Here is a 23,135-nt window from a genome sequence, read left to right as displayed (position 1 = left end):
CCACCTCTCGACGAATTCGCGAACTAATTAGTACAGCTTGCGTGAGGTCTTTTATAATGTTAACCAAATTCAACATTTTTTATTTTATTTTAAAGTAGGTATTTTATGTAAAATTTCGTACCTATAAATTTTAACACCTTTATTCATAAACGTACACTAAAGTTATCCAGCCGATAAAGTTCGTTTGTCCCTTTCTATCACACCAATACGTCGGAAAGGGACAAACGAACTTTATCGGCTTGATAACTTTAGTGTACGTTTATGAATAACGGGGTAAGTATTACCGTACTGTAAAAATGTAATGTATACGGATTAATGAATTTAATATAGATAGGTAATTATTGATATGTGGCAAAACGAAGGAAATTGTTTACATCTTCGCAATAAGTATCTAATGATATTTTTTTATTTACCATGTTACTTCACGTACCTACTTAGGTACTTATTTTAAAAACTCTAAAAATGTCTATTGAGTTTCTGCCACAGACCACCATGTGGCTTCTGCACGGCTTCTGCATATTCTGCGCTGTGATAGAATTGCCATAGTAGGTATATATATATTGTATAATAGGCAATAAGAGGCAAAATAGTACATTACATCAGAGGCCGGGAAAATGAGGATTTCCGGCCAAGTGGGTATATACGGCCGAGCGAGCGTGCGAGCGAGGCCGGATAGGGATACGAGGCCGGGAATCCGTTTTCACGCAGAGGCATGTATAGTGCTTTTCTCAAACATACAATGAAATAAAAAAAAATGCTCTAAAGGACAATATTTTATAAAAAAAAGTTACTTTGCAGGCCTAAGGCCTGAAAAATAATATGAAATCCCTTTACAGTCCTCTCGAGTTGTTGCGCCCAAAAAGCGATACTTCCCAGCCCATTTTAAGGAACGTAAAGACAATATTTCATTGCATGTTTGAGAAAAACATATTGTGCTAAAATATTTAAAATACCTACAGTCATTTCCGAAACGTGTGAATTCATGTCAATACTTTCTTTTATCAGTATTACACGGAGTAGGTAAACGTTTCGTGGCAGCGGCAGCGCACACTGCAGAGAGCGCACGCGGACACCGGCGCGGCGCCACAGAATATATAATAGCACAAGTACAGAAGGCCCACTGCTTTGATGTTTCCGAAATGCCGCCTTTTTAAATACCTACAACATTCTTACAAAGAAACGAGCCGCACGTGCGCGGCGTCCGGTGATAGGGTTACCAATAGATCCAAACGAATTAATACTCACATTAAATGTTATATTATTATATTCAAGTCTTGAGTACTTTCTAGGTATATACGCTGTATTTATATATTTTTATTCAAGGTTCCAACATCACAAGCCTTATTGAACTTTTCCGTGGGACTTAGGGCCAGTTGCACCAACCACATTTCAACCACATTTGACAGACACATCATCGTCACTCAGCAGATTTCTATGGAACTTCTCATACAATAAAATTTAACGAACGCTTTAACGGTGCCAGACGGTTTGGTGCAGCCGGCCCTTAATCAGTAAATTCGCCGTCAATAGAACTTGTGAACAATGTAAACCAACCTTGTAGTCAAAATGTATTTAATTTGCATTCTAACTCATCAGGTACTGGCTAAATCCATGTGTTATTTAATCAATTCATATCACATTACGATCCTCAACCTTTAAACTAATAAAATTGTGCTAAAGTATTGATATTTTATGTAATGGTTTGTTTACATTGTTGACAATTTCTATTGGCAGCGATTTTAGTAGATCTGTATAAGAATATCTTTTGGTATTTATTTTATTCAATATGTCTATTTAACTAAGTATTATTAGCCATTCCACCCGCGTACATCGCTTAAAAAACCTCGCGAAGTAAAGTAACAATAGAAAGTGCGAACGTGCATTCCGTGAGAATGTGCGCCACCCCTGAGTAGGCCGCGAACTCGCGGCCGCCAGGATATACTTGTAGCGCGGCGATAGGATAGCAGAGTGAGCCGCCCCTGGCGGCGCCAGCGGACGCGTCTGTGTACGTGAGCTAGGTATGCATACAACTACAACTGCTGTAGGCACCGCCCCCCCCTCAGCGCGTCCTCTGCGGCGCGGCGATAATCACCTAGGCCTAAAGGCCCTGGTTTCTCTGGCCCGTCACACGCGCCCGGCGGCGTCTGGATGTGAGCCGCATGTGCCGCTGTGCCATACGCCGTCGGTCGCGGGTGCGTGGGTTTTCTGACCCTTGGTCACCCGTCGCCGGCAACGGAACTCAGAAGCTCTGGTAGACTGATTTTTGAACTGTTGTGTTGTGCTCTGATCAAAATGAATGCAAAAATACTTACATTGTAATTCTTAGAGGAAGAAGATTATACGCGACTTAATCCGTTTCCATGTAAATATTGATTTTACCCAAAAAAAGAGACAGTCAAACGATATTTTTGTATGAAACCGGCAAAAAGAAAGTGAAATTTTTAACTTGGTACTCAAACACTTGCATTGTAGTAAAGAAAAAATTACATCATATATTCGATTATATCGAAAACAGTTCACAGAAGTACAATTCATCCATTGAATTACTGTGTACTAACATACTAGAAATGACACCCCAAACAAAGTCTGTGCTCCGGCCGGCAGCGCGCGGCGCATGCGTGGGGAGGTACCGTGTCATAGAGTAAGACTTGACCAATGACCACCTAGACGCGACACTCTTAGTGTAGACCTTTTTTTATACTTTTTGTAAAATACTAAGTAGTTTAATTTTAGCACTATCATACATTGTGCTATATTTAAGTTCTACTAAGTGAAACAAAAATACATTATTGATTTTTTTCATATACTTTAAGGTCAGTGCGGGCAAGACCGGCATAGTTTATTTGAAATAAAGTTTGAGTGGATAAAACTCTATAATGAATGTAGTCTGGCGTAATGCGCATGGTCCTATGGGATAGCAAATATTATATTTTACAAAGCTTTTTTAATATTGTGGCGAAATAAGGTAATTTTAAGCGATAAAAATCAATTTTTTTAAGGCTCGGCGGGTTGACCGTCCCCCCGCGGTGAGTACGGGAAGACCGTCTAGTGCTTGTTGTCGCGTAATTTCATATGAGACTAGGTTCCAAAACCATGATCATTGTTATTTTACGTAATAACAGGGCAGAATGTGCTAGATAATTAATAAAACAACGTTGAAATTTTAAACATCTAAGCATTTTTTCATTTATAAGGCAAGACCGGCGTATGTCCCGTAGATGGGGTTCATAACCTTTTCTTTTCAGGTCCAATTTAGTCACGATATTACAGGCTCATATAAATCCAACTACTTATTTGTTTTTGAAACTTTGTTATTAAGTAAATGTAATAGGATAGGTACGTGAATTAGTTTGGTAACATTTCTTAGCAATGTCTGGGTTTTGCTATAGTCACTACCAGACTTTTGTGTCAAGTGACAGTCAGCAATGTCAAATTCCAGATTGATTATTCATTTTGGAATCATCACCCCCGAGAACCTATTTGACCACACCCATGACCACTTTTGTATCAGAGTAACAGTCAGCAATGTCAGATTCCAAAGTGGTATTTAATTTTTAAATCAGCACCCTCGAAAACATATTTGATGACACCCATGACAACTTTTGTGTCAAAGTGACAGTCAGCAATGTCAATTAACGGTCGGGTAGCCGTAAAATAGTCGGGTAAAACCGTTTTTAATGATTTTAGTAACTCCATACGAATCATTACCAAAACTGTATTTCGAAGTAAAAATCAAAAACGGTACAACTACCATAAGCCAAAAACGTACTTATATATTGATATCGTTTACACTCGACTTATTTCCAATAAAGCCTAAAAAAGGTTGGCAACTCCTTGTTTGTCATATGCCGGTCTTGCCTTTCTCTTTTATGCCGGACTTTCTGAGTAGGCACAATTTCTAAGTTACATATTTCAGAACATAAAACTAGAAATTGAGCGCGTTTTGAGTAAATTAATAGTACTAGTCAGAAAGAACGGTTATTAAATGACTACGTTACACATACAATTATACAAATATTCCGACTGCTTCTATATTATTTTAATTTTTTGCGGAACCATGTTGAACTCGATGTTCGAGTTCGAAACACAAATCAAGATTATTGTTAACTAGTGTTCGTCCTAGGGATATGTACTGAAGACCAATGGCTTGAGGATGAAAAACTGGTATACGTTCGGAGGTGTGAGAGGCGTGGATATATAAACACAAATGTTATAGTCAATAGACGGTCTTTCCGGGTAGACGGTCTTCTCCACACTGACCTTAATTGCCCTTGAAGAAAATCATAGGTTATTATTGTATGAAAATATCGTGACTCGTGTTAGAACTATGTAGTATTCATAAGTATAACGTGAAATAAATTTAACATTTCTCTTTTATATATTACAAACAGAATATAATCACAATTACTATACTTCATTACCTACATGTCAAGTCTGTGCGATTATGATGCGATTAATCTATGATTTCGTTCAACTGAGGAGCGCGTCCCTTCATTGAAATAATTACTTAAATAAAGATCGATTAACATAGCGTGTATACTAACCGATGAAATGTGACACGTCAATTTTATTCGATTTTCTCGTATGGCTTAAACAGCATCTTGTTGCGCAGGAAGGCATTTTTACATTTTATTTGTGTGCAGGCAGAAACAACCTCCTCACGCTACGCGCAGAGACTGACTGAGGCAACATAAGTCCATGGACTTACGTTTGTAGCGCAAACTTTTTGCTCGCAGTGTCCTCTCTAGTATTACCTCAATGAGTTCATCATTATCTTTAGTGAAGTCAGTCATTTTCCATATCAAGACGCCACCCGCCGTCCGTTGCTATTGTACAAAACGAATACAGACCGTCGCGTGCGGCGTGTGACCTTCGCCCGTCGAACCACCCGCCGCCGGCGACGTTTCAAAGAAACCACCCTCAAACATTTCCGAACAAAAGATTCGAAGTATTCGAACGTCGTCAGTCGCGGACCCGCGTAAAAAACCACAACGTTCTATGAACATTGGTCAAGTGCGAGTCAGTTTTCGACTTTTCCATACAAAGAACTCATGAGCGCCTGAACGACTGTGATGGCAAAGTTAACTTTTCGCACTTTCAAGACTTTACGTACCTATATATCTCGGAAACGATAAGAGATAGAGCAAAATGGACTTCAGATTTGGGCTGTCGGTGGCACAAATTCTATGTTTTCGTCAACAGAGACCTTTTTTTGGACCGATTTGAACAAAATTTTGCTCAGTCCACTTACAAACGGTCTTAAGCGCCTCCTTTTTAGTAGGAACTTAAGTCATTTCCGCAAATGAAAAAAAAAATTGAACAATTTCTAAAAAGAAAAAGACAGAAATTAATTTCTTTCTACCTGTCCATCACGCTTACAAAATTTTAAGACGTTTAGTAACTGCTTGCAGCGTCAGTGAGTGAAAATCTTAATTTGAGTTTTTTTCTCCTAAGTCCGACTTACGCTTGACTGTAGATTTTTAATAGGTTTTCCTGTAATCTAGAGGTAGAGGGCTAACTCGTGTATTTTTTTGAAAATTTTACGCTAAGTAGTTTCGGAGATAAGGGGGGGGGGGGGGGGAATGGTCATTTTTTGTCTATTTTCTTAAATTACTTCTAAAGTACCAAAATTAAAAATTTTAAAAAAATATATTTCAAATGCTCATAAAATGCTCTTTCATTTGATATATAACACAATATAGTTTTAATAACTTTGATTTTTAATTTTCAAGTTTACCCCCCAAAAGTGACCCGTATAATTAAATTTCATTTAATTAAATTACATGTGCGTCTTTGGGCCACAGGTTTACACATGTGTACCAAATTTCAAGTAAATCGGTCCAGTAGTTTCGGAGAAATCGGCTGTAACAGAGGGACAGACAGACACACGAGTGATCCTATAAGGGTTCCGTTTTTCCTCTTTGAGGTACGGAACCCTAAAAAATGTCGGTGTCGTAGAAGTCGACTGTGGGATATGGGTTAAATTGTGGCGTAGGCGAGAGGTTGGCAACCTATCACTGCAATGTCACAATTTCAATTTCCTTCAACCCCTTTTTTCCAAGAGTGGTACTAAAACTAGTAGTTCATGTGCTCTGACTATCCCTTTATGGGATACAGGCGTGATTATGTATATATGTTATGTTTATGTTTTTCAAATATGAGGTAATATCAAAAATACACCCTATATAGTATTGATTTGTCAGAAATACACATACAATCATTATTTTCTATTATGAGGACACCGCCAGCAACAAACTCGGTATTACCCGGTAAGAACTAGAGTTTTACTAGCATACTTACGCATACGCAATTACGCACGACAAGTGATAAATTACTTCCAGGCGCTCTAGTTAAGAATAGCTTTGGGATTGAGATGATCCGGTCACAACAATGGTGAGTCTACAGCACCAGTCTAAAGATTCATGCTATTTATTCTGTTTATTCCCAGAATGTTGCAAGACCCCAATGAGGATTATGTAATTTTTCATAATATGAAAGTCGATTTGTTGGTAGTGGTGTCGATTTGTTGGTAATGATACAAGTGTATAAGACAGGACTGTCAGATCATAATGAAAGAATATCTGGGCGACCGAGCTTCGCTCGGTTCTATTTTAATATATCACGTCTTTAGATAAAAAAAAAACTCTTATAAATACAAAAAAAAAAAAAAAAAAGACAAAAAACAAAAACTTAATTTCTGACCGGGATTCGAAACCCTGACACCTACGATCTATCTGCGTACATTAGACCGACCTCGTGCGACTGAGCTAAGCGGAATCGATGCGCGCGCGGCGAAATTAAGGACCATATTTTACGTTTACAAATGCGAAAGAAAAACTCATGAAAACTCGAAAATTCGCGTTTTCCGGGATCTAAGGCTACGCTAGATCGATTTTTCACCCCGAAAACCCCCACAAAACAAATTTCAGCGAAATCGTTAGAGCGGTTTCCGAGATCGTCGGTATATATAAATAAATATATAAATAAATAAATATACAAGAATTGCTCGTTTATCATAATGAAAGATATAAATAAAGTAACGAAATTGTATGGGTATCGTCGTTTGGTGGCACAAAGCCCTGAAAATCAGTGCCGTGTCTCTTAGACACGGTCTACGCTGAGCGGCATCCTATTTGGTACACCGGTTCACTTGTTTTGTATTGTGTTGTACTTACATAGGTCTTTTTATACCCAATAAATATGTTTTCTTTCAAAGAACATATGTACATAAACTCACATCTGTGATCCCCAAAGGGCTGAGCACATAAAACTGTTCAAGTTTTAGTGCAACTCTTAGCAATTAAGGACAAATAATAAAAAAAAAAATCGTACGACTAATATTGCAGTGACATGACAGGTCGCTAGCAAATTTACAAAGGCTACTTCACTTCAGTTGACAAATAAGGTACAGCGGGGCAAATTGCGACTGTGGGGCAAATGTAACTATTCCATATTTTTTACGGGTAAGTAATACGAGATATAAAAACGTATCGTATATTACTTATAAAATATACGCTCACTTTGTATAAGCTTGTTCAGCATAACGTTCACTGGTTATAATGCTCAAAATCGATAATAGCAAATCATCTAATTTCGAAGTGGATAATGTTTATTCTCTATAATATCAGTGTATATAAAGATTAATGTATATAACGTTAAGGATACCTAATATTTATAACATATATTAATAAATTATTCTAACATCAAAAGGCGACGTTCATTCTGTGTGTAAGATTTTAAATGCATAATAACCTAACCTTTCCCACTTTCTTAGCAACAGTTTTGTATGGGGGTCGCAGTTCTAACCTAACCTAAACCTACTTTCTTAGCATCAGTTTTGTGTGGGGGTCGCAGTTCTAACCTAACCTAAACCTACTCTCTTAGCAACAGTTTTGTATGGGGGTCACAGTTCTAACCTAACCTAAACCTACTTTCTTAGCAACAGTTTTATGTGGGAGTCGCAGTTCTAACCTAACCTAAACCTACTCTCTTAGCAACAGTTTTGTATGGGGGTCGCAGTTCTAACCTAACCTAAACCTACTTTCTTAGCAACAGTTTTGTGTGGGGTCGCAGTTCTAACCTAACCTAAACCTACTCTCTTAGCAACAGTTTCGTATGGGGGTCGCAGTTCTAACCTAACCTAAACCTACTTTCTTAGCAACAGTTTTGTGTGGGGTCGCAGTTCTAACCTAACCTAAACCTACTTTCATATTAGTAACAGTTTTGTGTGGAGGTCGCAGTTCTAACCTAACCTAAACCTACTCTCTTAGCAACAGTTTCGTATGGGGGTCGCAGTTCTAACCTAACCTAAACCTACTTTCTTAGCAACAGTTTTGTGTGGGGGTCGCAGTTCTAACCTAACCTAAACCTACTTTCTTAGCAACAGTTTTGTGTGGGGGTCGCAGTTCTAACCTAACCTAAACCTACTCTCTTAGCAACAGTTTTGTATGGGGGTCGCAGTTCTAACCTAACCTAAACCTACTTTCTTAGCAACAGTTTTGTGTGGGGGTCGCAGTTCTAACCTAACCTAAACCTACTTTCTTAGCAACAGTTTTGTGTGGGGGTCGCAGTTCTAACCTAACCTAAACCTACTTTCTTAGCAACAGTTTTGTGTGGGGTCGTAGTTCTTTCCTAACCTAAACCTACTTTCTTAGCAACAGTTTTGTGTGGGGGTCGCAGTTCTAACCTAACCTAAACCTACTCTCTTAGCAACAGTTTTGTATGGGGGTCGCAGTTCTAACCTAACCTAAACCTACTCTCTTAGCAACAGTTTTGTATGGGGGTCGCTGGTCTAACCTAACTTAAACCTACTTTCTTAGCAACAGTTTTGTGTGGGGGTCGCAGTTCTAACCTAACCTAAACCTACTTTCTTAGCAACAGTTTTGTGTGGGGGTCGCAGTTCTAACCTAACCTAAACCTACTTTCTTAGCAACAGTTAAATGTTTTATATGGAGAACGGTATGGTATATATAAACTGATATTAAGCTAATATAATCGTTATATTAAGTAATGTTATTTATGGTGGACGGTATACTTAGTGTATGGTATATAAACTGAAATTAGCTAATTTAAACATTATATTAAGAAATGTTATGCACGGTGAACGGTATACGTAGTGTATGGTATATAAACTGAAATTAAGTAACGTAAACGTTATATTAAAAACCGGCCAAGTGCGAGTCGGGCTCGCGCACAAAGGGTTCCGTAGCAGCAAATATAATAAACCAATAACTTAACCAAAATTACAGTTAAATCAACCTATCTCAAAAACTATAAGAGATACTTTGATCAAACCAAAAATCGTTGAAAGAGTTAATTAGCATGCATCACCTCTATTTTTTTTAGAATTTTATACCCCGTAGTTATAAAAATAGAGGGGGGGGGACATACTTTTTACGACTTTGAGAGCTGATATCTCAAAAACCGTTCACTTTAAGAAAAATGTTTTTTAGAAAACTTTATATCATTTTAAAAGACCTTTCCATTGATACCCCACACGGGTATGTACATCGAAAAAAAAATTTTCATCCCTCAGTTACATGTATGGGGGGCCCCACCCCCAATTCTTTTTTTTACTATTTAGTGTCATAATTTTGTAGCGGTTCATACAACACATATTCCCATCAAATTTCATCACTGTAGTACTTATAGTTTCCGAGTAAATCGGCTGTGACAGACGGACAGACGGACAGACGGACAGACGGACATGACGAAACTATAAGGGTTCCGTTTTTGCCATTTTGGCTACGGAACCCTAAAAACGCTATGTAAAACTAATATTATGGCAATTCAGCGTTATTTATTGCAAAAGTATTGATTTTGGTGTTATATCTAACGTTCATTATTGCTGCTGAACGTTAGTAACATGAAATTATATATATTAACGTTATATCTCGTGGGACGCACCCATTTTTTACATGTTTTACAATGTGTGCATTATGAAATAAAGTGTGTATAGTGTTATGAAATGAAATGAAATGAAATATTTATTTTCCAAGTAGGCATATTACAATGCGCTTATGAACGTCAAATAAAGCTACGCCGGCTCTTTTCAAAACATTACATCTTATAATTAGCATGCATTAAAAAACGAGATACAATTTAATCAGCAAAAGTATTCATCAAAAAAAAGAAATATTAAATTAACAGACTAGGTACCTACTCTATGGAAATTCATTTCAATAAATTATACAAAGTACAAAGCTACTATGATTAAGTCGAGATTTGCCCCGCTGTACCTTACCTAAAGTTTATGATTGAAAGGAACATCACCATCGCCTAATCTTTGTAACACTTTTTGGAAGAGTTTAAAATTAGAAAGTATTTGTTGTTGAATAAATAATGGAGACTATTTTATAACTACTACAGTTCGCCTTTTCAAGCTGTGCATGACAAACAGTTAGGTCAGTTTGTTGGGGAACTTTTATAGACTTTGCAACACACGAAATATTTAATTTATTAATCTGTTATAGTATCATAGAAACAGGTACATTTTGTCAATTTTATTATGTTAATACTAAATAAAATATAAAGCTTACCTAGAACCTTATTCTTCAACTTATTAGAAAAATATTATAATTCTTAGAAGGCCGAGCACAAGAGACCTACTAACTTCTTGTTCGCATGAATTTCAGTATTTTTCAGTTATCAGTGGGTGATTGACATTATCACCTCTCTTCGAAATGTCAAGTACCTACTTATTACCTCATGTGAGGCTTACCTAACTGAACAAAAACAATAACAATATCCTCTTCAGACGCTAACTATTCACATGCGAAGGCCTGATAAATGTATTCGATGGTTTGAGTTCGTAAGGGATTATAGTTCTGAAAATATTTCAAAATTTTCTGAATGTATCTCTGCCTTATCTTTTTCTGACATTCTGAGTACTTATGACTTTAATGAAGCCTTTTTGAAATTTTATGACCTTTTGCGCCTTTTCTATGACTTGTGTTTTCCTTTGATTAAAATAAAAACTAGTAATCGCCAAAATAAAACAAAATGGATAACAAAAGGAATAAAAAAGTCGTGTTACACGAAACGTAAGCTGTATATGAAATGTAGAACATCTTGTAATAAAAATGAAAATAAACGATTATTTAAATACTATGATAAAATTCTTAGAAAGTGTATTTGTGCATCACAGAAGATAGTAAACAAACAGCTTATTTTAAATCATAAAAATAAATGTAAGGCGACATGGCAAGTAATATCATCGACGACATCTAATAATTTTCAAAGCAACAGTCTTGACTCTATACAATTTAATTAGATGATATATACTGATCCCCAAGATATTTGTAATTTATTCAATAATTATTTTATCGAGTTAACGAGCTCTAACGTATAACACAAGTATCTCCTCAGGTAACATACAATCTGGAAAATCAAGTAAACTCTATGTTTTTGCAACCAGTTGATGAACCAGAGGTGTACAAATTAATTATGTCACTTAATAATAGTAGAGCTTGTGGCTATGATGGCATTATTACGAATATTTTAAAACTAAATGCAATAAGCCTTACCTATCCTTTAACACATATTATAAATTTGTCTTTTAGTCAAGGTATCTTCCCAGAACAATTAAAGTTATCGATTATTAAACCATTATTTAAAAAGGGCAATCGTACAGATCCCAACAACTATAGACCAATAACTTTAGTTCCAGTATTATCAAAATTATTTGAAAAAGCAATGTGTACAAGGTTAACGAGTTATTTTGAAAAGAAAAATATACTGAAACCAAATCAGTTCGGTTTTAGGAAAGGTCAATCAACTGAATTGGCTTGCTTTCACTTCATAAAGTATATATCAGAAGCGATAAACGACAAATTGCCAATAACATCGGTTTTTCTTGATTTAAGTAAAGCTTTTGATACGGTTAATCATACTATTCTTTTGAGAAAGCTTGAAATATATGGAGTTAGAGGTTCTGTACTTACTTGGCTAAAAAGTTATCTAGCAAACAGAAAACAGTGTACAGAAATTCAAAGATTCGTCAGTCTGGGGAAAAGTATTGAGAAACAAAAGTTCCAGTCTGAATTTCGTGTAAATAGATGGGGAGTTCCTCAGGGCAGTAATTTGGGCCCGTTATTGTTTCTGATATATGTTAATGATCTTCCCCAAGCTACAACACAAAAGTGCATATTATTTGCAGACGATACTACACTCATGATTAAGGGGGAGAATGCCTTAACATATGAAGCTTGGACCAGCAAGAATAATTTAAATATCAACCTGACAAAAACTGTATATACTCAATTTCATTCCTATCAAACCGATCCTGGCCAGCTTGACATCAAATATAATGACACAGTAATAGAAAAATCGGATAATGTGAAATTTTTAGGATTAAATATTGACAAAAACTTAAACTGGAAACGACACGTCGACGTAGTTTGTTCCAAACTTGACGGATTTGTATTTGCTCTAAGGAAACTTAGGAATACGGTATCTATAGAGGCTGCAACAACTGCGTATCATGGATATGTAGCGTCTGTACTTAATTATGGTCTTTTACTGTGGGGTAATTCCGTCGATATTGAGAAAGTGTTCGTTCGGCAGAAAAAATGTATTCGTGCTATAGCCAATGCCTGGATAATGGACACCTGTAAGCCACTGTTTGAAAAGTTTAATATTTTGCCTTTACCTTGTATTTATATAAAAAAGGCGTGCCTGTTTGTAAAAAAACATCCTGAACTTTTTAGGAAGAGGTGTGATGTGTTGCCAGGAAATCAGAGAGCGCAATATAAAGACTTATTATATCAGCCTCCATCACATTCTACTATATACCACAGGAATGCATACAATATGTGTATAGTTATATTTAACAGCCTTCAAGATGAACTTAAGAAAATCGATTGTAAACAATTTAATAGTAAAATTACCAAATGGCTCTCCGAAAACTGCTTCTATAGTGTAAAGGAATTTTTAGAACATAAGTTATTAAACAAATAGTGTAATATTTGACATTGTGCAGATTTCTTGACATTTAACTTTATATTTCATGTTCTATATATGTTGCTGAACTCTACAATTCTTAATCATTAATTCATTTAACGTACATATTGTATATTATTTTATAAATTTATAGACTAGTATTAATAATTTTCTGTCAATTCTATTTTTGTATCATACCATTAATAAGTGGGTGCCTTTTTATTATGTAAAAAAACCCACTGACTAAATTTAGTACTATTATTGTAAAATTGTGATCTTATATTGTTAACTATTTGCATGTCGTGTTTTCGACTGAATACTGAAACCTATAAAACTTGTTGTCATCCTGTACCATACGTATTCTGGCAAATAAAGAAATTCTATTCTATTCTATTCTATTCAAGAGCACTAAACACATAGTAGGATCAAGAGTAAAGATAAATCTCTAAACTATTTGCGATGACGACGTGGGGCCATGTCGTCATTGATGTCACATTAGGGTTTCACTTCTGGGCATTTTAGCGAGAACAAACACGAAAAATTTTTTGTCTAAGGTCGGTAAATTTTATGTTTTTCCTACTCAGAATCACGAGCCCTTTCGATCTAAGACAAAACACAAGAGGCAAAAAATGGTCCCAAAATTTTCTATCATTTTGCAACTTTCCACTTTGTAACCGCTGTACAAAGTGTTTGCAAAATGGTAACGAAGTGGAAAAATTAAATTTAAGACGATTTTTTTTATCTAGTATGATCGAAAGGGCTCGTGATTCGGAGTAGGAAAAACATTAAATTTACCTATTTTAGAAAAAAAAGTATTTGAATCTTTTTTCGCGAATATACCCTTCTCAAAAGGAATAAATAAAAAAAACAGATAGGGTGGACTAGGTAATTGTTTTTTATTTTTTTTTGTCCGTGTGTCTAACAAGATTCAGCTGGAGCTCATGGAGGTATCGACTTGAATATAATATATTTTTAACCACCCCAACCGGTAAAGGCTCTCTTTATTGTTCGAAAACAGATAGCGAAATTGCATTTTATCTACAAGAGTGCCAAGTAATTTCGTACAAATTTTAACTTGGTGCCTTAAGGGGCTGGTAGATTTTACTTATAAACGATGATTTTGAATCATAAATATTGAATAAATTGATGGATTTCATTTAGTTTGAAGTTTTATACTTATTTAGTATTTTGTTTGTGTTGGTGTGGTGAAAAATAATGTGTTTCACTCGGTGGCAAAGTTTGTTTAACCTTCGTGCCTTGAAACCCTCGCAACGCCCAAGATTCCATCGTTAGAACCACTCGTTACGCTCGCGGTTCAATATTTGAATCTTCTCCCCTAGTAAAACAAATAACTAGTATACTTTTGTTGTGTAACAAATTATTAATTATTCATCATCAAAAAATATTTTTCAAAATGCTGAAGTGTATTAAGTATCCGTAAGTTTTACCAAGTTTTACTGAACCTTAAAGTTTAAACCCACCTTGCCTGCTCCTCCTCTTCTTCACACCTTTGTTGCTAAGTCATATGCGGCAACCTACTTTCATCATTTTCGACTGATATATTATCTATGTTTCCTGTGATAAAAGCAACTAGAACTAGTAAAAACTCCTCCTATGTTTATTTTATGTAAATAAGCGTCCTTCAACTTATTACCATTATTTGTCATCATAAGTAGGTACTAGGTATGTACAGTCAACCAATTGGAACCCTAGGCCACTGTAGAGTTATGTCATAGTGACGTTATAAATGAATTGTATGAAATCTCTTACTGCTTGTCATTTTGACATGGTTGTAGAGTGGGCTAGGGTTCCAATTGGTTGACGTACAGGTTGACGCACATGTGTGGGAACACCATAATTCACCAAAGGATCCTTGGATTCAAGAGTACTCGCAAAGCTGAATAATGTATTAGAGATAATTAGAAGTATAGGTAAATAAATTTAAAAAAAAAACTTTTACATAACTAAAAACTGTTGTACAAAATAACAAAAATATTTAAAATATCAGTTCAGCGGCTGAACTTCAGCCATTTAGATGATCTCAACACTCGCAATATACAAGAACAACATTCTATTATTACGATAGTTTACACTAACTACCACATAAGTATTTAAAAGTTAGTTTAAAAAATGTTTACTAATGGGTTTATTATGCGTGCCTAGTGCGTATCGTATTTACTATTGTGTAAAAAATATCTTATTGTAGGTACGAATTTTACACTCAAGAGCAATAAAACGGGATATTTTTATAAACATTCGATTCAAACGTTTTGCTCCAGAATCTCTAACATTAACAATCCATGGGGTTCATCCCGTCCCATAAATAAACTGAATATTCAGGAATCTCAAAGGTCACGAGTTTGTGAAGGAGGTTTCCACCAAACTTGTCTGGGTGTCTGGTGACCTACGCACGGCCAATTTCCTTGCACAACGGCTGAGCCTAGCCATACAGCGAGGAAACGCGGCAAGCGTCCTAGGGACGATGGCCCGGGCAAACGTAGATTTAATATAATATAAGCTGTTTTCTGATATGTATTTGCTGAATAAAAAGTTTAAATAAATTTTGTAACTACTCTGATTTTGTTGTGGTCCACAAAGGCATTCGTTTAATCTTTTTATGTGTGATCGACTTAACACGTGAGTAATCCGCTTAAAATATTGCTTTCTACTTGTCGACTGTAATCTGTCAATTAGGACACCACAGACTAAAGTATAAGTGCTAACTTTTCAGTGTTGGATACTATATGGCAGTTCCGACTCAATTATAATAAGCTCATTATAGTTGACTTTAGTTAACTGTAATAATTTCAAAAATAGAACTTCATACAATTTCTATACTAATTTGCGATACCTGGCAAATTTTCCTGCATCTGAAAACATTTTTTTTTATCTGTCGCGTTATCGGCCAATCAGAGACGGTTATTACAAACAATTGATTGCTAGGTAACTCAATGTTGATACAACGGTGAACGACTCTATTATATATATATCTAACATTAATTTTAACTTGCATGAAACCTAAAACCAAAGATACCTCCCGGGTGGAAAACTACCGATCCATAGCCATTATGTCTTGTTGTGCAAAGTTGTCTGAATCTATCCTGCAGAAGCTGATTTTGCCCCAAATTAGACCTTTTTTGGGCGACTCACAGCATGGCTTTAGAACAAAGCGGTCCGTCGAGACCAACCTTCTAACTCTTACAAGCATTATTTCTGAGTACCTGGATAAAGGAAAACAGGTCGACGTTCTTTACTTTGATTTTAAAAAGGCGTTTGACCTGGTCGATAATGATATCTTGCTCAGTAAATTGGCTCACATTGGTTTCTCTCCTCGGCTTCTTAAGTTATTTGCTAGCTATATGCAAAATAGGCAGCAATTTGTAAAGCATGGGTGTTTTGTATCTTCCGTCTATCCAACACAATCAGGCGTTAGTCAGGGCTCTATTCTTGGCCCGTTTTTATTTGGAGTCATGATTAATGATCTAGAGTTAGTGTTAAAGCATGCAAGATGCCTTCTTTATGCCGATGATCTAAAGCTGGTCTGCAGTATAGAAAGAGTGGCAGATTGCGAGGCAATGCAGGCAGACATAGAGGCCGTGATCAACTGGAGCACCATAAACAAACTCTTTTTTAATGTCTCCAAATGCTGCGTTCTGTCTTTTACGCGGTCACAGAAACCGTTACATGCCAAGTATATGCTGGGATCTGAAGTAATAACCCGCGTAGCTACAGTAAAGGACCTCGGTGTCATCTTTGATAGTAAATTGGCGTTTCGCGATCATATCGAGGCGCTAGCTGCAGATTTTTTTAAAAGGCTGGGATTCATCGTCAGAAATGCTCGTGAGTTTACCAATCCAAAGGCAATTAAATTACTCTATACGGCTCTTGTTCGGAGTAAGCTGGAAACCGCTAGTTTAGTATGGAATCCAGCTGAGAGTACGTATGCGTTGCTTCTAGAAAAAGTACAAAAAGCATTCTTAAGATTTCTTTACAAGAATATGTACAAGTACTATCCATTCCTATATCCTACTAAATTCTTGTTAGGATGCCTCGATTTCAATTCTTTACAAGTAAGGCGTAACCATAAGCTTCTGGTTATGGCTTGTAGTACTTTGCGGGGAGACTCGGACTGCCCTGATCTAGTGGCACAGATAGTGAGGCTCTCTATTTCTTTTCTATCCAAGCAGGAGCTACGGCCTAGGACTCCCAACCTTCTTGCCATTCCCACAACGCGTACTGTGGCGCGCCAAAAGTTTCCCCTTGTTCGAGCTCTGAATTTTTTGAACGCGCTTCTGTTATGGGCACCTGAAAGTGATTTGTTTGCGAGTCGATGGGCAAGTGTGTGCAGCGTCTGTCTGAAGTATTGCGAGATGATGGATGGCAGTGCTGTTTTATGAAACTGTATTTGTAAAGTGTTGTCTTGTGTACCTACCTACTCTAGTATCTAAGTCTGAATTGTACAGTTATTTGGTATATTCTGTTATACTGTATTAATTTTTGTTTGAATAAATAAATAAATAAATGAATGATGATATTTCCGTCCATTGATGATGAAGATGATGACTCGTAGAAAAAGTATTGTATACAATAGTGATATAATTAAGCTTTTCACTCTCGTACCGTGCTATTAGGCCACTCAGCAAGCTTCGTGTCCTAAACATGGTACTCGACTGAAAAGCTTTGTATTATATCACGATTGTATAAAATACTATTAAATACAGGTATTATACTAACCTATCTATCATGAATAAACGATCTCCTGCTGAGACCTTGTGTAAGTTTCACCTAATCCTATCGGTACTTGAAAGATTTACGTACTCATTGTTGTCACGATAAAACGGTTGTAAACTTGAGAGTAGATGTTGAATAGATGTTGCTTATCAAAACGCAAGTCGTTGACAGAAAGATAAAAGTAAAGGTCACTTTCCAATGCTTACAGCAACGCGTCGTAGTCGTCGTACACAGCCAAATGAACAAAAACTTACGATAATATAACAATCGACACAAACCATCATCCAAATCCACAGCTCAGGTCCCGTAGCCGAATGGCATTTCTGACTTCTGCGATGCGAAACGAAAACGAAACGCCGCGAAAGGTAGTCTGGCAATACGCAAGAGCGAAAGAGATAGATAAACTTATTAATCCCTTGTACGTTTGTAGTTTTAGTAATACTGTTTTTTTGCATATTGTGTAGTTAAGTTTATTACGAATAAATATTTTCATTGATTGATTGATTGATTGATTGATTGAGATATCTACGAGCGTTTGTGCCATTCGGCTACGTACCCAGATCGGGATGGGACGGGCCGGGACGGGGTGATGTGTCAATTTCATTTTCAATAGCAAGTGTCGTGATTCGTGATCTCTCAAATGACTCCTTCAAGTTGCCAATCGCCTATGCTTCGTGGCGACCGAAATGGCATCATGTATATCGCACTAACATGGAAATTTGATAAAAAGACACTACAGTATTATTCGCTACAGAGCGAACGATTCGCATCTTGGCTACGAATGCAAAGTTAAACTTAAAAAAATATTCTTGTAAATAAAACACAGTCATATTATGATAATAAGGTTTTTTTGTTCGATTAATGCTAGTTTACAATAAGATTACTTTACCATTTCATATAATTAATTAATTAATTGTATGTTCACAATGTACAATGTGTAAATTTTGTCTTAGAGTTAAATTCAGAAACAGTCCGCCGGGCCGCCGGCCGGAAGGGCACTTTGTAATAACGCGGTGAACTTATTTGGCAAAATGTTGATAGCCAGCTTCATACGAACACACTTCACACAATCAAACGTCCTTTTTTTTACAAAATTCGAAGTAGGTAATACGTCAAATGTGTTTACAAATAGAGGACACTTTCAATACTGATTTTGAACTGCATTATCAGGTTTCAATAATGATTTCGTTTTTACCAATGAGTACCGAGAGCATACCATAGGAGCGTTTTCACGTTATCCGATCCGATATCGAATGTAGGGAAGATGTAAAAGGTGTAAAAGATGGCGCTTTTAATACACAGGATACGCTCGTCCTCCTACATCCGATTTCGGATCGGATAATGTGAAATCGCTGTAATTACAATGCACGCTGTTCATATTTTTCATTACACAATAAAAAAATGCAAGGGCAACAACTCATATAAATGATTGTATATAAAAAAAAACTGTTTATTAAGTAATAAATAGTTATTTATTCATTTGAGATCCTTTTTTCATACTCATATGGATAGCAATATGTATTTACGTCACTCCACTTCAAAGCATCTTATCATGTTAGGATTTTCTTATGATTATATTGAAACGTGCAGTTATGACGTGGAGTTGAAAAAACATATCTGAGCAATTCCCGTTTAGTTTGTACATTTGGATCACGTCTCCGATTTGGATAAAAATTGGTAGGCTGATAGAGTCCGTGATGCTGAGCAAGATCCACTAGGTTTCCCAAAATGTCCTATGTAGTTTGTATGAAACCTTCCTTTTTTGTTACCAGATTTATATACATTTTCGGTAACAAAAAAGGAAAGTTTCATACAATTAACCTAGGACATTTTGGGAAACCTAGTGGATCTTGCTCAGCATCATGGACTCTATCAGCCTACCAATTTTTATCCAAATCGGAGACGTGATCCAAATGTACAAACTAAACGGGAATTGCTGATCTCACTATCGGGTTACATAAATCGCTTCTCTAAAACAACAATATAAACAGTCACTTTGTCTCATAGACTTGAGGTTTCCATGGAAACAAGATTTATGTCTACTGCAAAACTAGTGTTTAGACAACTATTTTATGTTTATATCAACATATTTCCGAGACGTATAGAATTTTTTTTTTGTAAACTGAAACTTACTTTTTTAAATTAAAAAATGAAGTTTTAGTTAAAATGATGTTAGCTAAATTCATTAATAGCCGCCGAAACTTATTTTGCTTGGTAGTAAAGTAGTAAAGTAAAGAAGCGATTTTTACATAGCCAAGTTACATTTTAGACATTTCAAAATCTTGGTCGATTGTGGTATTTGGTTGATCGACCGAAGAACTTGCATGCACCATTTAAATAATTATATAGAACAATTCAGTCGATCAAATACGTCAATGTCACAGGTTTCTTGTGCAAATTCTTGGACAGCCTGAGGCATTAAACCGTTCTTTGAGAAGTATACATTTAAAATCATATGAATTATTTTTTATGTAAGTACAGACCCTAGTAAACTATTTCAAAAAGGAAAAGTAATTTAGAGAAACTGATAAGATTACAGTGATAACACAGTAATAAAAAAATTGACTATTTCCAAAAATCCACAATAGGCTAGTTTCCTGTACCTGTAGTGCACGAAATAAAGTACCACATAATTAGAAGAAAAATATGGACAGTAGTTATGTTTAAACATAATTTCTATTTAATAAGTCAAAAATACAGATATAAAGTAAATGAATTGACCGTGACGTCACTCCTCAGTATTTCATAGTAATTCCATATTAGCAAATCGTTTTGACAGTTCTTAAAAAGAAGCTGTTTTGACTAGTAGGAAACTAGCCTATTATACTTGTTTCTAAATGTCATTAATATTTGACTTTTTATGAGACGTATTCGCAATTTAAAATATTTATGACAATGTGGCAAATCGAAGGACATTTTTTAGGTACCCTTTATTTCAAAGTTTTTAGTTTCCACTCATATTTCCTATTTTAATGTGTTCCACTCATTCTTAAATATTGTTAAAGCAGCAATATACTTATACTGGGTAAAGTTAAACTGATTCTAAGTATTTAATCAATTAAGTATTGCTTTTTCTGGCTGTTTTATTGCGTGATAGCCCAATGACTCATATTATTTTCACGTTATTGCACGATGTAAGTAATTAAGTACAATTAAAACATACACACATTACAGGTGCCATCGATTAATGGCACTTTTGATCACTTTTGGCGTCCACATTTCCGAATCGTACAGGTCGTAGCATGAAAAATGAAATGAACTTTAAGTGTTGTGTAAGTATAAAGTCGTCGTAACTATCCACGTTTATTATAAATATTAGTTAAACTGTCACACACAGACATTTTATTCAATCATTGGGTCCATTCGTGCCAGCTCCGTGAAGCGCCGAATCGCTGGACGCACTTGTGTGACTTTCTTCACAAACAATACTAAATGCGATGCGTCCGATGCGTAGGTACGATGCGGGTCTGTGGACGCTTACCTTTATATGTTACATGGACATGGTTTAGGAGTAATATAATCAAAATAAAATGTAATTTAAAACATTAAAAAAAATATACATATTCAATACAAAACGATGGTATTTTTTTAATTTTCCTTTCAACATAGGTACTTTGAATATTTCCATTAATTAAAATTATATTTTTTGAATAAGATATTAGAGTACATGCCATGGATAGTGCCTTTTTTCGACGCTACATACTACATTCAAGTGACAGATATTAAATAATATTAAAAGCTTAGGCAGTGATCATAAATATCATTCATTTGTTGACTGGTCCAACAAAAGTTTCTCTAACAAGTAAAATTATAACGAAAACATTAAACAAGAGTAAGTTAAAATGCTCAAATAATCAGAATTTATAATAAATAATCAACCTATAACTAGATTTATATGTTTTTTGTACACAGGTACTTTAGTGAACCAGTCACATTTTTTTATTGCTTTTGACTCAATTTCCAAACACATATTATTTGCATATTTAAAAACAGAATATTCCTTCGGTTACTCGATATAAAAATAATTGTATGCGACCATATCATAGATAAGACTTCTCGTCTCATATTTATAAGGACTACTTACAGAAATGGTTCTATGTACAATGGTTCCAAGATTGTATAAAAATTGTCAAGTTCGTCTACCAGTACCAAACTTATTACACAATACGCAAATTGTCTACTAAAATATCAAAAATGGTAAAGTAATATACATACTTTTTCTCGTTAGGTAATCGTTAAATATGTACCTCTATAATCTGTATTTTTAGGTACTTGAAAAAACGTAAACAAATAATTTGTATTTTCGGATAGTTGTAGCACTTGTCGGTTAACCAACCAAAATACTGAACCAAGCGGATTTGACACAGAGCAACCTGTCTTTAACCTACTTCTTTGGTCGTGTAAAGTTTTAATTTACCCTCAAGAAGGTTAAGGAATCTATTGAGGGTAGATTTCGTTTACATTTATTCAAATACCTAAAGATATAGACTGCAATGTAAATTTCATTCGAGCACGTGACGTAATGAAAAAGTTTCAATCATAAACGAATTCAGTTTGAAAGATATAAATTCTCATGAAATTTACACTAGGGGCTTCTGTAAACTTCATATAATGGTAATAGTAAAGTTCTCACCTAATCTTTCTGGACTTAGCCGTTTTGACAAGAGCTCGGACCTAGGTACCTAGCCAACGTCACAACCGCTTACGATATATAGCGTATCGTTCCTCGCTTTCTCTATTGCTACAAATTATTGGTGCGACAGAGCCAGTTGCGTTTATCGCCACATAGCGTCAACGATTGTCACTTGACTGCAAGTACTGATTTGTTAATGTTGTCAGCTAGAATGAATACCAATATCTCCGTTAGTATCAGTCGGTCAAGAGCTATCGTTGTCTCGATATTTAAGCCTGTTCATGTCAATTCCGGACTTAGCTTACCTGTGTTACCACTTAGTGCACGTCAAACCCGTAAATTCTCATTAACAATAACATTACAAACTGCAAACGTCTCATTCACAAAATCATTTAAACACCTGCATGCCCATGTTATAAAATAAATAACCCTAAAGTTAGATGGTTTAAATATTTACTAGCATATTTTATAAAATAACATATATAAACCTACGCAGACTTCATTATATACCTATTAAATATAAATTGACGAAATTAAAATGTTATTATTCTGATACTTATAGATAAGACTGAATTCGTTACGCATGATAAACTTAAGACATGAAAATATGACATATTTATTCAACACTATTTACAATATTTAGTAATATACTAAATTATGTATATTTTGACACCATTACGGGAACATGTTTATGCTACAACCGCGACGAATGAACGTAGAACTAGTAATAACCCCATAGAGAAGTTTCTTTGAATCCCTCACATACTGCATACATTTATTTTGTGTGGTTATATCAGTACCATTAACATTGTTGTACCAAAGAATTGATAAC

The 23,135-nt window shown here is 35.5% G+C and overlaps 1 protein-coding gene across 1 annotated transcript in view; it reads right to left on the bottom strand.

Annotated features, from left to right (window-relative positions):
• LOC125233110 (putative inorganic phosphate cotransporter) overlaps nt 1-10,600 on the bottom strand; it is a 30,096-nt gene extending 19,496 nt beyond the window's left edge. Inside the window, exon 1 of the mRNA XM_048138975.1 lies at nt 10,539-10,600. The gene's annotated coding sequence lies outside the window, so the exon portion shown is untranslated. The remainder of the gene's footprint in view (nt 1-10,538) is intronic.
• Nucleotides 10,601-23,135: the final 12,535 nt, after the last annotated feature.

Source organism: Leguminivora glycinivorella, chromosome 14, assembly GCF_023078275.1.
Source record: "Leguminivora glycinivorella isolate SPB_JAAS2020 chromosome 14, LegGlyc_1.1, whole genome shotgun sequence".
Classification (NCBI taxonomy): Eukaryota; Metazoa; Arthropoda; class Insecta; order Lepidoptera; family Tortricidae; genus Leguminivora; species Leguminivora glycinivorella.
The sequence above is the reverse complement of the archived record's forward strand: the minus strand, read 5'-3'. Positions and strand labels throughout refer to the sequence as shown.